Consider the following 14,044-nt stretch of genomic DNA (forward strand, 5'->3'; position numbering starts at 1 on the left):
AAAATGCACATACACTCAAAACTTCTTTATTACAATAAATAATACATAAAAGTTGTTACTGGTGCTGCTGAATGTCGTATGGAGGGACAAACCTCTGCCTTCCTTCAGGATTTTTTTTTCTATTAAAATAGCAGATGTTGGCGTATGTAGGGAAGTTGAAGAGTTTTACTTATTGTGCTGCAGCTGGAATTGTAAATTTTGCAAGCACGCCAGAAGTAGATGCAAGTTGAGAAACACCATCAGTGCAGTCTTACCATTCTAAGCAAGTGAAGGACGTAGTCAAGTAACTGTTGTATTACAGATGTTGCAGAAGCACACAGATCTCTAGTTATGCCAGAAATCTTTTTGAAATATGAAATACATATATATAAATACTGAGAATATATGCTCAAACATCTTGTGCTTGTTTTCTAAAGTAGAAGAGAGCATCAGGCTGTGAGGAGTTAAGCTGGGGAGCATGTCAGATGCTGAGAAAGATGCGATTTGTTCTATATCCACAACCTCTTACTTAACTGTCCTTGCTGATTTGAGTGGGGACTAATAGGGTGATCAGGCTTTTTTCAGATTAGGCCTGCCATTTTGCTATGGCCAGTATTTGGCTTGCACGAAAACAAGCACAATGTCAATGTTTTTCAAGCTTCCCAGTAGTCTAATTAAAGACTCGACTTACAGTGGCAGGATCTGCATGTTTTTATCTCTTTGTAAAATTGTTTTCATTTTCTTCTGTTATCTTAGAATGGAAGATACTGAAATCTGTGATAAAACCAAAACCTGAAAAGGATTTTGGAAATAAGCAGGCACTTTCCAGGCAAAAGTAGATAATATTGAATCTATTGTTATTTACCTCAGGAGCAAATCTATCTATTTATCCAAGTCTGAAGAATTTAGGGTGATAAGAGTTGTCTCACTGATATGTGGCTTACAGGGTAGAGTCTTAAGAGTAGGAGAAAGCTTTAGAAAAGCTAAAATACACAGGCACGTTTCATTCCTTGCTCTGTGCTGTTCTGTGATGTTGATGCTATAGAATTCATCTGTGCTGTTGGAGGGGGGTGTACGTTTCATGTAAGTATATGTTTATATTTTTAACACATTCACTGAATATCAAAGTGTTAATTCCTGTTCAAAGAATTGCAGTAATTTTGAGTTGGTCCTTCTGCTTCAGGAAACGTGTAGAAATTCAGGTGCAGGGTTTTTAATAATGGCCATACAAAGCAAGAATATATCGACTGAGTTTTACTGGGCTGACAGCAGCACTGAAGGTCCTTGTGACCCAGAAGTTTGTGACCCATGAAATCTCCATTTTCCTTCTATTGGTAATGTATCTTGAAGTACAGGGGACTGAAAAACACATACTGTGTGACCTAACGCATTGATTCTGTACGAATGGAAAATTATTTTGGGCATATTGCTAAAAGTGCGTTTGATGCCACTAAATATAAGGGGTAGGATTAAATTATATTCTTAAGCAAATGTTCTGTCAGCGCAAATTCAGTAAGGCAGCAGCTGATATTTGCAGGCACGAAGGAGGTGCTCTATATTTTTATTTAAAATGATGATTTCACATGCTTGGCCATGTTGTTGGCTCAGCTTTGCGAGCTTGGATGCCAGTGAGCAGAAATCGAAGTTTTGCTTTATAAACGTACTTGCATCAGATTGAAGGAGATAAATGACAGGAGGGAATCGGGCAGCGTTATTTCTAAAAATGGTAAATATTCCAAGGCTCCTGAAAACGAGTCTACAGCACACATGCACGCAGGCAGGCAGATTTTACGGCTCTGTCCAGGGCACAGAAGGAAGATAAATCATGGCCATCCCCCTCTCATTTTTGAAATGGTTCAACCCCGGGGTTTAGCTGAAGGACTTAAGGAGTTTTTGAAGTGCAAATAGACTGGTGAAGGGTAAACCTTTTCAGAGTTTCATTTAGATGGATTTTTTTTTTCTATGTGGATTTCTGGCACCAGCTGAGATCTGGAAGGCCACAGGATTTTTTTGTTTTTGATCAATCAAGCAAACAGGACTTGCCATGGGGGTGTACATTCTCTGCATACATATTGATCCTATTGTGTTTAAAAGTAGTTAATTTAATCGGGGCTTTTTGAAACCTTCCTCGGTAAGACTTGCATTAATGGAGCTGTCATTTCAAGGTCATGTTTCAGTGTCAATAACTTAATAGTAATGGCAGAAGTTACCTGTAAGAGCAATAATCAGTTATTCCATGTTAAAATAGAACTGGTTTTACAAATGGACATTTAAAAATACTCACTTTCAATTGAACAATGCTGTTCCCATCTAATGAGAGAGATTTTCAAAGCGGTCTGCTGTTACTAAATACATCAACACAAGTCATTGCGTTATTATTCATCTCTGTTTGGATCCATAACCTTGGCCTGGTCCGTTGTGTAGGGAGTTTGACTCCAAGAACCCATTTTACGTCTTGTCTCTTCTGGCAAGATATTTGTAATGTCAGAGGTTTTATTCGGGGCTCTTTCTAGTAGTTTTGACCTTTTACCTCACTCTTTCTCTTGTTTAAAACCAGCAGCATGCAGAAGATGGATTGCATATTAACTATAAACACATCTTTCCACTGTGATAAATATTTGGAGATACAACATGTAAGGATTGTCCTATGATAAGATGTCTGTTTGAGTCTAGAGTATAGATTTTGTAAGGCAGGATATATTTTACTACTTTTGGTCCATATCTGATGCCAAGATCTCAAAGTATTTCAGGCTAAAGACTGAGATATTTTCAAGTTTTTTTCCTGCAAGGATGTTAACTGCAAACTCTGGTATTTGCGTCTTTGGTTCAGTCAGGTTGGAAGGAGCTTCGAAAACGTATCCCAGCCATAGTAAGACTCAAAGTACAATAGGGTTACTTGCCAAAACTGGATTCAGATACCAAAGCAGAAGGTGCCTGTAAATCTCCCAAACCTGTTTTTCTCCCTGCTTTCTTGGCAGCTGTGGCATGCCTTGAGCCCTGCCGCTGGTCAAGGGGTGCGAATCCAGAGCGATGTGGACTGACTGGGCAGGCTGGGAGGCGATGGAGAACAGTCTTATATAAAACTCTTTCAGTTGTGTCTCGGTACTGTCGTTTTCTACATTTAATTGTTTTCTCCAGCTGAATGGGACATTATCAAACATTTCAGTGCAAGATCACTTAGTGGCTCAGAAAGAGAGAGGAACGGCGAAGGTAGCATGAGGCTGGAGTTGGGATGCCTCCACAGAGGCAACATGGTTTTTCTTCAGGAAGGACCAAATGTGGCTGGTTGTTAGTTATTGTACATACATTGGATGTCCAGAAAGGTACTGCATGGCATTCTATGGGAAAATCACCTATATTAAAAGTTATGTATTTATACCTTACTTCTGTATCTACGGTCCGGTAGTTTGAGGCTGGCAATGCTATGAGAGCACAGCAGAAAAAAAGATTCCAGGTCAGGACAGAGACCTAAAATTGTACCTCACCACAAAGATAACACAGTGAGTTAAAAGGAAAGAGAGAGATGGTTTCTGGTATTGTTGATCCTATAAAACATACAATCTCATTTCTGCTAAATTAAAAGACAAACCATTATACCTTGTCTGGTATGAGCCACTTTGAGGAGGAAAGTGCTTCTGGCTTCGACTTTCTGATGTTATTTTTTATTTTTGCAGCTGGTGAGCAGACAGAGAAACTGAAGTTACTCACTATTAAGAAATATGGCTAAAGAAGTGCATATTGTGATTTCCCCCAGACTTTACATTAAACAGGAGACGTTTGCTTAATAGGCCCCCTATCTTGGTCCTCGTTTTACAACTCCAGCTTTTATGTCCATTAACCTCGCATGCTGTCAATCTCATGTACTGTAATGATGGTTATTTCCTGTAGTGTTTGAAAACCGATCATGAGATGCTGTTTAAAGCTTTGCTGAGAGAGAGGGGATCTCTTCGCATCTCACTGCAGAGAAAGGATTCTCGGCATTTCTGGCATCACTTCTGCTGGTATGTCGCTGGGGATGTTAATATGAGCTTTTCTTTGTTAAGTAAGAGATTGGTAGCACAAGCCAGGACTGCTTCTCTCCCTGCAAGAAGTCCTGTTCCACTAACCGGATAAAGGATTCTGGGTGTATTTTGAAGCAGAGTTTTTTTCCATCGGTCTTATTAGGCATAGAGGGTAAGTCTTAGTTTTGAAACAGACATTGTTCTGTAGACTGGTGTGTGGGTTTTAGCTGGAAAATCTATCATTCTAATTAAAAGAAAAAATCTAAATTGTGTGTGCTCGAATGTCAAAACAGGGCAGAGCTGTTACTTGCAAATTACAATTTTATCGAGTAGCTGTGCCATTCAAATAATCTTATTCCTGTACCACTATTTGTTCATCATATGCATAAACTTGTACTGTGATTATGTATTCCTTTAGAATTTAACAGAGAAACAGCTGCTCTGTAGGATGTGTAGATTTTAAGAAAGTAATGTTTGTGTTTTCGTGAAAGACTTGCGAGCCACGTTACTGAAACTATTTTGAAGTGCCTTCTTCCTCCACTAAATTCTGTAGGAATTTTGAGACAGCTTTTGTGTGAAATATTTCCACTCTGTCTGCGCCTCTTGATTTTTATCACATGTAGATTTTACAAAATCCTTCCATGGGGCGCTAGGAGGAAAAAAAAAAAAAAAAGTAAAAAGGCTGTCAACAGCACTAACTACAGCTGCAACAAAACGAATACTCTTTTTGGCCTTTGATTGTGTCAGATTCCTTTTCTTTGCAATTGTTTTTCTTTTTTTCACTTGGGAGAGGTTTATGGTGCTGTGTCCATCAGGACAACCCCGTCTTAGGGTTGAAGTTGTATTTCTCTCCGAGTTCCTAGAGGTGATGTTATCTTTTGTTCGCTCAGCAGTATGGTCATTCCTAAGAGCATCTGTCACTTGAGGCATTGTAAGATGGATGAGTCTCGAGTGAACTGCTGGTTGAAGCAAATGGTGAAAATAAGAAAAGCCGAGGGGGCTGGGGTTTTCAGAGGGGACAGACAACAAGGAAGCACTGTTAGAAATCAAAAGTAAGCCAGGCAATAGTGGAAGAAAGAGCCAAGATGGATCACACGTTACCATATCCCACGAGTCTTGGAAACCAAGGCAGGGGCTGATATATTCCGAAGAGATCTTCTGTGTCTTGATGAAAATGCCATTGGTTCACCTCCTGCTTGCAAATAAGGGAGGACCGGAAGGATATGATCTGAAAATCAGAGGAAGAAATTGTATTTTTGTTACATTGTGCTGTGAGGCTAAGAGAAATCAATACTGCCAATAACCAGAAGAAGGGTTGCCGATGCGTTGTATTCCTTAAATAGCGTGTGAGAATCTTTCGGTACTGAAGGGGTACATGACAGCAGGAAATCAAAGTTGTTCATATCTGTAGGCTTGCTTTTGGAAAAAGGGGAAACTTAAAATTCTTAGTTTGTATTTCAAAGACCACTTAGAGTTTTAAAAACGGGGAAGATCCAGCACAGTATCTCCGACGCAGCTGGGCTAATTGACTTAGACATTTTAATGGAAAGAAAATGATGGAAAAACCCCACACCTCAAGCCCCAAGAAAACTGCCCCCCAAGCACTAACAGGCAAGGCCAGCCCCCCGAAACGAGCAACGGTCTGTGTTTGCGAAAGCAGCCAGCCGCGAACAAAAGGCACAGCCCAGTGTGTGTCAAGGTTTGGGAAGGGTCCAGGAGGATCTCGGCTTGAAAAATTATTTTGTCACACTATTGGCATTGGTCCATAAGGGGAAGCACTGGCTGAAAGGCGAAGAAATTAAGATGATTAGAAGCTTTAAAGCGTCACAAATGGTAGAGTATCTCTCTTCTCAATGGATGTAAATAATAGATGAAAGACTAAGGGTGACAACAAAGGATCAGGGCGTTTAAGAGAATGTGTGCAGCCTGAATAGAGGTCCGTGGCCTAGGGCCAAAGGTCCTAGCTTTGAGTGTAATTAGAAGAAAATACAAAAATGTCATTACTAGCAGGTGAAATGTTCAGCACGTGTCCGAAAAATAGCAATTTCAGACCCAGGAGCTGCTGGAATTGGATTACTGACGTTCTGTGATCATTAAAGTCTTTGCAGAGCCCTACAGTTTGGTCAGGAGCCGTGCACGTTAACCTTGTTGGCCATCTGTGATAGATTTGCTGCTGGCGTGGCAGGGATGCGTAGTGCGGGGGTAACATCGGTGGTCCCTGGGAATAGAGTTGTTCAAATGTCATACCCCGGAATACAGCAATCCTGAACAAAACCCTTTTCCTGGTAAGAGGTAAGGGTTAGAGTTGCTGTCTTATATAGGTTGATTTTTAAAAATAGGAGGAGGGGGAAGAAGCCTAAAGCCATATTGCTTTTGATCTTAAAACCTGAATTATAGACTTATATCTAAAAGAGTTGCATTTGTTCTGGTTTTGACAACTGGTCCAAAGCTGTGGCACCAGCTTTAAGCCTAAAATCCCATTTGTGAGCAGTAGGGCAAATTCCTTTAAATCTTTTGGCTAAATATTGTCCATTTCTATTAAGAAACCAAACCAGCTTGTATGCCTAAGAACGACTTGTCAGAGTTCAGCCAGTAATAACTTAATTTAAAGCTTTTCCTGATGTTAATTACTGTCCTATACAGCCCTCACTGTTTTAGGAGGAACTGCTCTGCCTGCTACTTGCAACAACCCTGTTGTCATTCTTCTGTGTATTTCAGGTGCCTTCTCTTTTATGAACTACAATTTCTGTTAGAAATGAAATTCCTTCATGGGATGTCAAAAAGGAGAGCAGCCAGCAAAATGTGATTTCATTTTGAACATCGATCTCTAGTTTGGAGTAGATAACTGCTCTCCCATTTACTTTGCTTCTTTTTAAACAAAGAGTAGAATTATTGTTTCTACATTATCGTTTATTTTTGTTGTTTCTGTTACAGTTTCTCATATTGATGTGGTAAGTTTCTAATATGTTGTACAGCAACCAACATCAGAAATGTACAGATACCATAATAAGCTTGTACTTTTCCTCTGGTATAATACAGGAAAGAAACAATGCAGCTTCAAACAAGTATTCTTATAAACAAAAACACATTTTTAATGCGGTCAGCTTGCACACAGGAATTAAAATAGGAACTTCAGATAAATGCATTAGGGACCTGGATGATCTGACAACCCACCCACTCCACGGCCTTCCCTTCCCCACCCTAGTTCAGTTTTTGCCCAGACCAGGTGTAGATCAGCAGGTTTTGTTGGCTCGTTATAAAATATATGCTGGAACAACTCATTCTAATTTTTTTTTTCTCCTTTCTTATTTTTCAGGTGGTCAGGAGTTATAAACAGCTTCACAGCAAGGCTTCACAAACTCTTAGCTGCATCCTTTAATCATGACTACATTTCAGATAGGCTAAAAGGAATCCAAGAAGGTACAGTATTTGCCTTTCCTAACAGAGAATATGTGGTGTATTTGTTTAACATCTACGCTTTCAAATGCATTGACTACATTTTAAGAATGGTGTGGGCTGTAAATAACTATTTTATTTTACTTTGATCGTGTACATACTTTAAGTTCTTCAAAGAAGGCTGATATATGCTTCCATTTTTTCTTATATATCCACAGTGAGCTCAACTTTGTTATTTAATGGCAGTTCTTTTGAAGCTGTAATGATTTTCTTCTGGTATTTTACTTAGAGGCACTGCAAATACCTAAGCTACTCGCTAAATGTATGTTTTATGCACTTGGAGGGTGGATGTTTGTTTGTTTGTCCTCTCAAAGGGTTTAAAACAAATGGGAAGAAGAATGCAGATCTTTGTAACGATCAGGATAGATTTGTGCTTCCAACTGAGATTCTCACAAGCGTGTTTTCTGACTTCTTAAAGGGGGAGGCTTGTCTTAGTACACAATATTGGGCTTGCATAGTTTCTCGTTGCATTTAAATAGCCAGTGTACCCAGAAGGCTGAAGATGCTTTATGACCTCTTGTATCCCTGGGGCAAGGGCAGCGTGGAGGCCCAGCAGAGCGAGGGGGTCATTGCCACCGCCCAGGCCCCGAGTGGCCCTTGCGGGGTCCCAAAACCTGGCTGCGGGAAGGTTTTCCGTGGCAACATCTGGACCGTGGTAGAAGTCTGTAAGAGGGGGGAACCTCCAGCATTTTGCTTCCCCGGGTGCCAGGAGGAAGCAGCCTTCGCCCCGTTGGTGGGGGGGAGGCAGATCCTGTGGCCCTGAAGTTAGGCCTAAACAATTGCGGAGGTCAAAGGACAGCTGAGTGCGGTCAATGAGACACCCTGGGGTGTATTTTGTTACTTAGTAAAAGGAGCAGCATCCTAAAACCTTAAAGGATTCTCTTGAAAATCTGTGTTGTGAAAAGGTTTTATGAGTCTGATGGCAAAAAGTGCTGATTTAGCTAAGGAATGCTTTCTTTTGTCTAAATGAAAGGCTAATCCTTACCAAATGTTGGCAGCTATTATAGTGCAGTCAATGCAGGTCTGAAAGGACAGTTAGAGTAGAAGTGTACTTCGGTATCCCAAATGTTTATCATTTTAAAGGTTCTGTAACTGAAAAGATTTCTGAACTTTCACCTTTTGATCCTAAAATTTGATCAAAAAGTAAAAAGTAAACCCCATCACTTAGAAATTAAAAGGCTTTGCTCCTTAGGGAGCTGCGCCAGCCATCACCCTGTATCTCCCCAGAGATTTGCTTTAGATCATCAGGATTCAGCCTAGTTTAAATTATAACTTTTTAATCTGATAACACGTATTAATTGGTTGAAAATATATTTTTGGCTGGTCTTGAGCAATATTTGCTGCTCGTGTTGTAACGCTCACAAAAATGTTTAGCTTTTGAGTAATTCATTCCTATAATTTGTTCGGCACTATCTTCCTTTAAAGTGACAGATTATTAACACTTACCATTTGTCCTAGAAACAGATAAGAAATCAATGTCAGAGCCAAGACCTTGTAAATAACGAGAAGGGAAATGTAATAATGGCTGTCTTCACAAGAAAGGTGGTGGGGGAAGGACAGTGCATGTGGCAGAAAAGGTTCAGTGCTTTTTGTTTTCCTTTGGAAAGGGGGGTGGCTGCAGGACACAACCCAGGGTCTCCGACTCTTTGGCCCTACTGTCTTACACAAACAGTCATTGTCAAATTAGGAAGAAAAAGGTACGTGGGAGCCAGCGTTTTTATAGTTACAAATGTGGTGGTTCATTGCAAACTTTTAAAAAGTGCCATAAGAAGAGTGAAAAAGAAGAAACTGCATAATTTTCAAAGGGGGGAGGAAACAATGAGCAAAGAACTTAACAAACAGTTTTTTTTCTTTTCTTTTTGGAAAGAAACTTACTTGCAAGTTAGGGCTCTCCAAAGAGCTTAATTTTTAAACTCTTTTAAAGTACTATCTACAGATGCTTAGCATTGATTTATGTCAAGGTTAAGGCACCTTTAAACAAATAAAGTTGTGAATGGATAAACCGACTAAAATACAAATCGCCTATTAAACACAGATGATATTTGTAGAGCATTCAGGTTGCCACAAAACTGACACATGTCTTGAAATTCTCCTGATAACCCCTTCTAAACTCATCAGGAAATGATAGCATGTGTGTTTGAGGGGTACACAAGGGAGCGGACTGATAGGATAGAGATGGAAGGTCAGGCCTTAACTTTGACTTTCTAGGCTTCAGCTTAATTCTTTTGCAATAAGGCAATAGCAGATGAAGGAAGAATTAAGGTGATTTATTTATCAATGAGATTGGGCTGGCTTTTGCCATAGGAACTCAATAAGATGTCTGTTTACAGCTTTATCCCTGTAAATATGAATATCCTATTTTAAATCTATATCTATATGGAATTAAGGGGTATATAAAATCAGCTATGTGATTAAGCCACTTAGAAAAATATGTATTTGAGCTGGAATATTTAATGTTGTTTATTTTGTTTATATAAAATTATATAATTTGTTAATAACAGATTGTTTATAATAATCATTTTAATTTTGTTTATTTTGTTGGAGTAATTTATTTACTCAAAATATGTAAAATGGAATTACATGTGTTATTAAGATTTTTTTCTCATCTACTAGAGAAAATTGTTCTGTATCTCTGAAATCTTTATCAGTGTCATTTTTTTTCCCAAGCGGATTTTAGCCCAGAATGAGAATATTGCACGTAATGTTTTTCTGTGACTGCTGCCACAGCAGAACATAAATACTAGGAGAGCTATTTTCATCATACTGAATGTCAGTATTCACTGGAAGTTTTATATGAGTGCTTTCAAGAGTGCATAGAACCAGTGAATTTTTTGTATTACTGACTCACTAAACCTTAATAGCAGCTTTCGGAATCAAAATTGCCTCTGCTAGCATGTTTATGTTGCAGATAAATTAAGCCCAGTTTGTAAACATCCTTAAGACTTTTCCTTTTGGGAGAAAAACAAGTAGAGAAGCACATCCGATGTCTCAAATAAATAATGTACTTCATTATCTTTTTTTCTTCTTCCAAGACATAAAGTCCCCATACACAGTATGTCAGAGCAAGTAATGAATTGCATCTCAGAACAAATACAAGCATTAAAATTTTGAAATTTTCTATTAATTGCTAATAATATGTAATTTTGAATTTTTACATCTTTTAGGTAAAGGCCAAGGTTTTTCTTTGTCAGATCTAAATGGCATTATGTGAATTCCCAGAAATGGGTATTTTTCCCACAAATACCTATTGGGATTCCGAAGCATCTAGTTAAGAGTAGCTTGAATGTCAAAGTTTTTCTTTTTAGATATATCCCCTAGATGTGATGTTAATGTTTTGTTCTGTTGATTGCCTGTTTGTGGAAAATTTCATCTTAACTGAAAGCTTGGATGTTGCAGAAGGCCTAGCAGTGATGTGCATCTTTGATCTCAAACAGGGGCTGCCTCTGGTAATTTCAGAGATTCTTGACAGAGCTTTGTTTATTTTACAGAAGAATTTGTGGTATTCTGGGGAGGGGAGAAAGTAGTCAGCTTTGACACATGATAAACACATGTTGCAGAAAAGGAAAAGGAAGAACTCTACAAAGCACTCCACACTTTGAAGTTCATTTCCACTAAAATTCTGTGAGAAATTAATTGTGATTTTTTTTTTAATTGAAACTCTATGAGCAATGTAAACAAGGCTCAGCAGTGGCACCACAAAAAAAAAGTCCATGCAATATTTAACTCAAGATTGTGGGTTTAAGCTGATTGCTGTGGTTTTGACCTACGCAAGGTTTTCCTGTTTGTTTAGTGCTTTGCTTTTTGCATAGAAGTGGCCATGAAAGCAGCTTTATTATTTGTCTCTGCATCACTGACTAAAAGTGGCTGCAGAAGAATGCTGTCAGCTACGCCGCTGCATCTGCAGACTGCATGGGAGTTTCAGAAACGATTTGCTTGTTCCATTTTAAAATGTATTCAGAGATCAGATGAGCAGAAATATGATCATTTTGACCTATTTGAAAACAATGTTTTTGGAAGAGTTGCACAGGAACGTGCTCCGAGTAGACTCAACAGATATTCTGACCCAGCCTCCCTGCAAAAGAAGAGGGACTTGTTTCCACCTTTGTTGGTTCATTTTTAGGGATGATCATTTCCAAACCTCATAAAAACAAGAACTCTTTTTTAGACTTACCTGGTTTTCAGTCAGGGCTTTAGGGAGGAAGAGAGTCATTTTTTGAGAGGGGTGAGAAATGAGCAACCCACCTAGCCACCTTTTATCCAAATGTTTTAGTGAAGGCAGTTTGATTTCTCAAGACATACTTTATCCTTGATTTAATTTTACTTTTTGGTCTAGAAATCTGTGTTATGGATTAATTTAATAACATGATGAGAGAGGGAGAGGAGCAAAACTTTATGGTGCTTTTGGCACTGCTTTTGGCAGGAGTACGCATTTTGCAGATGAAGAAGTGGGAAAGGCAGCGTGTGAGGTTCTTGCCTCCACGGTGTCCTCATTTGTACCGTCTCACAGACATGCCCTGGCTGCAGAGCTCGTCTGGTTTTCGAGGTGGTAGCCCCAGCAGGAGAGTGGCCCTGAAATGCCTCTCAGGTTTGCATATTTGAGGAATTGCCACATGACGATCCCAGCTCTGGGGGTAAAAAAGGGTTGCTTACAGCAAAAGAAAGGACAGTTTACAAAGTTCTACTACGGAGCTTCATTTTTAGTCTTTTACAGCTGTCACAAACCAGAACAGGCATCAGATAACATGAAGGTTGGAAAAACAAAGTACTCAGTAGATATTCCTGAAGAATTGGGTCATCTCTGTTTGGAAAGTTTAAAGAACCAATGTAATCTGTATTACCATTATGCCTCAGAAAGATGTTTTTAATAGCGTCAGTTAGTACATGATGTTGGAATTAAGAATTATTGGAATAAGTAGTATCTCTGCAAGATGTATAGTAATTATTTTTTGTTGCTTGGAAGTAAAAATTTCTGTCTCCCTTATTTAGTAGTTAGCACATGAGTGAAAACGGAAAAAAAAAGTGTTGGGAGAAAATGCTTTTACTGCAGTTGTAGCTGACTAGGTTGATTTTTAGTAAAGATTTTAATGCTTGTACTGTGTAATCTGATGTTGAGAGTTGGGATGTGTCAGAATAGATAATGTTTTAGCTTCTATTTTCTGTATGTTTGTAGTGAATTTTTATGCCTTTTTTTTTTCCTTTGTAAAAAAGATGGAGAGCAACTTTTTGCTCAGGCAGACAATGGCAGGACAGGGGGGAATGGTTTTAAACTAAAAGAGGGGAGATTTAGATTAGAGGGTTGGAGGAAACTCTTCACTCAGAGGGTGGTGAGGCCCTGGCACAGGCTGCCCAGAGAAGCTGTGGATGCCCCATCCCTGGAGGTGCTCAAGGCCAGGCTGGATGGGGCTTTGGGCAGCCTGGTCTGGTGGGAGGTGTCCCTGCCCATGGCAGGGGGGTTGGAACGAGGTGATCCTGAGGTCCCTTCCAACCCAAACCATTCTGTGATTCTATGATTTTCTATCAAACAGCATCATCTCAGCCGTCTTTAAAATGTCAATCAATGTGTGTGTGCATCAGTTCTTAGGTAAATGCCAGCTTATGCGTACAACAAGTAAATAGCATGACCCATCATGTTTAAAACTTAGTTTTTTTGCAGCATAGGCACCTAAGGATTTACAGTAATTTACATCCATAGTTTGCTAAGCTATAGTGCGAAGTAATTTACATCCATAGTTTGCTAAGCTATAGTGCAAAGCCATACTGAAAATAATAAAACAACAGTGTGTGCAGGAAAAAAAAAGAATGGTGATTTTTGTTAGTCCAGTGGTGTTGAGTTGATCACAAACTTTACTGATAAGGCATTCAAGATGTTTGGGGTTGTAGGTGAAGTGCTCAGCTTCTACACAATCAGGCCACAGAAGCTTAATAGACCATCAGCACTTTAATTTTTACTAGCAGTGCAAATTGAGATGAGTTCTCCATTTTATGTCACTCTACGTCTCCCTTGAAACACTGGTAACTTTCACTTTCTCAGGATAGAAGCAACCCCTCAGGGAAAAAATACATAATTCACGAAAGTAAACAATTTTAGGGATAGTTATCAACATTAAAATTGTTGACAGACATGGATTTGTATTTCTTTCTTACTTGGAAAGATACAAGACTGTTCATAGAGTTTCTAAGTCACAGAAATTTTTAAAAATCCTTTTTTTATTATTAATGTGGTGTTATTTATGTTCCACTGAAGTAAACATATATCTACCTTAAAACCACAGCTTTAAATTAGTTAACTGATGTGACTGAGCCTTTTACCTTACAGATTAATGTAAACTGCATAAACACATACCATATCTGTCTGTAGTGTTTCTAATTAATTTGTTTTAATTAGCAGTCACTAAATATGTTTGTTAGCTAGCAGCTTACAGTAAGATCTGTGTATTACTGATAGAATATGTTTTGTCAGTGAATGCCTGTATATCCGTACGTATGAAAACTATATATATAAAACAACAACAAAATTTCAATGTAATCCTTTTAGGTTTGGAAACAGGTGCACATTTGGGATCAGAAAAACATTTCAGTTTTGCTACATTCAGTTACAGTAACTTCAA

At 38.8% G+C, this 14,044-nt stretch overlaps 1 protein-coding gene across 19 annotated transcripts in view; it reads left to right on the forward strand.

Moving 5' to 3' along the window:
* Window positions 1–14,044, forward strand: part of GREB1L (GREB1 like retinoic acid receptor coactivator) — a 139,364-nt gene that overhangs the window by 51,031 nt on the left and 74,289 nt on the right. For all 19 annotated transcript variants that reach the window (XM_080578017.1, XM_080578011.1, XM_080578007.1 and 16 more), the window contains one exon: window positions 7,297–7,400. The gene's annotated coding sequence lies outside the window, so the exon portion shown is untranslated. The remainder of the gene's footprint in view (window positions 1–7,296; window positions 7,401–14,044) is intronic.

Source organism: Anser brachyrhynchus, assembly GCF_964034855.1.
Source record: "Anser brachyrhynchus genome assembly, chromosome: 2".
Classification (NCBI taxonomy): domain Eukaryota; kingdom Metazoa; phylum Chordata; class Aves; order Anseriformes; family Anatidae; genus Anser; species Anser brachyrhynchus.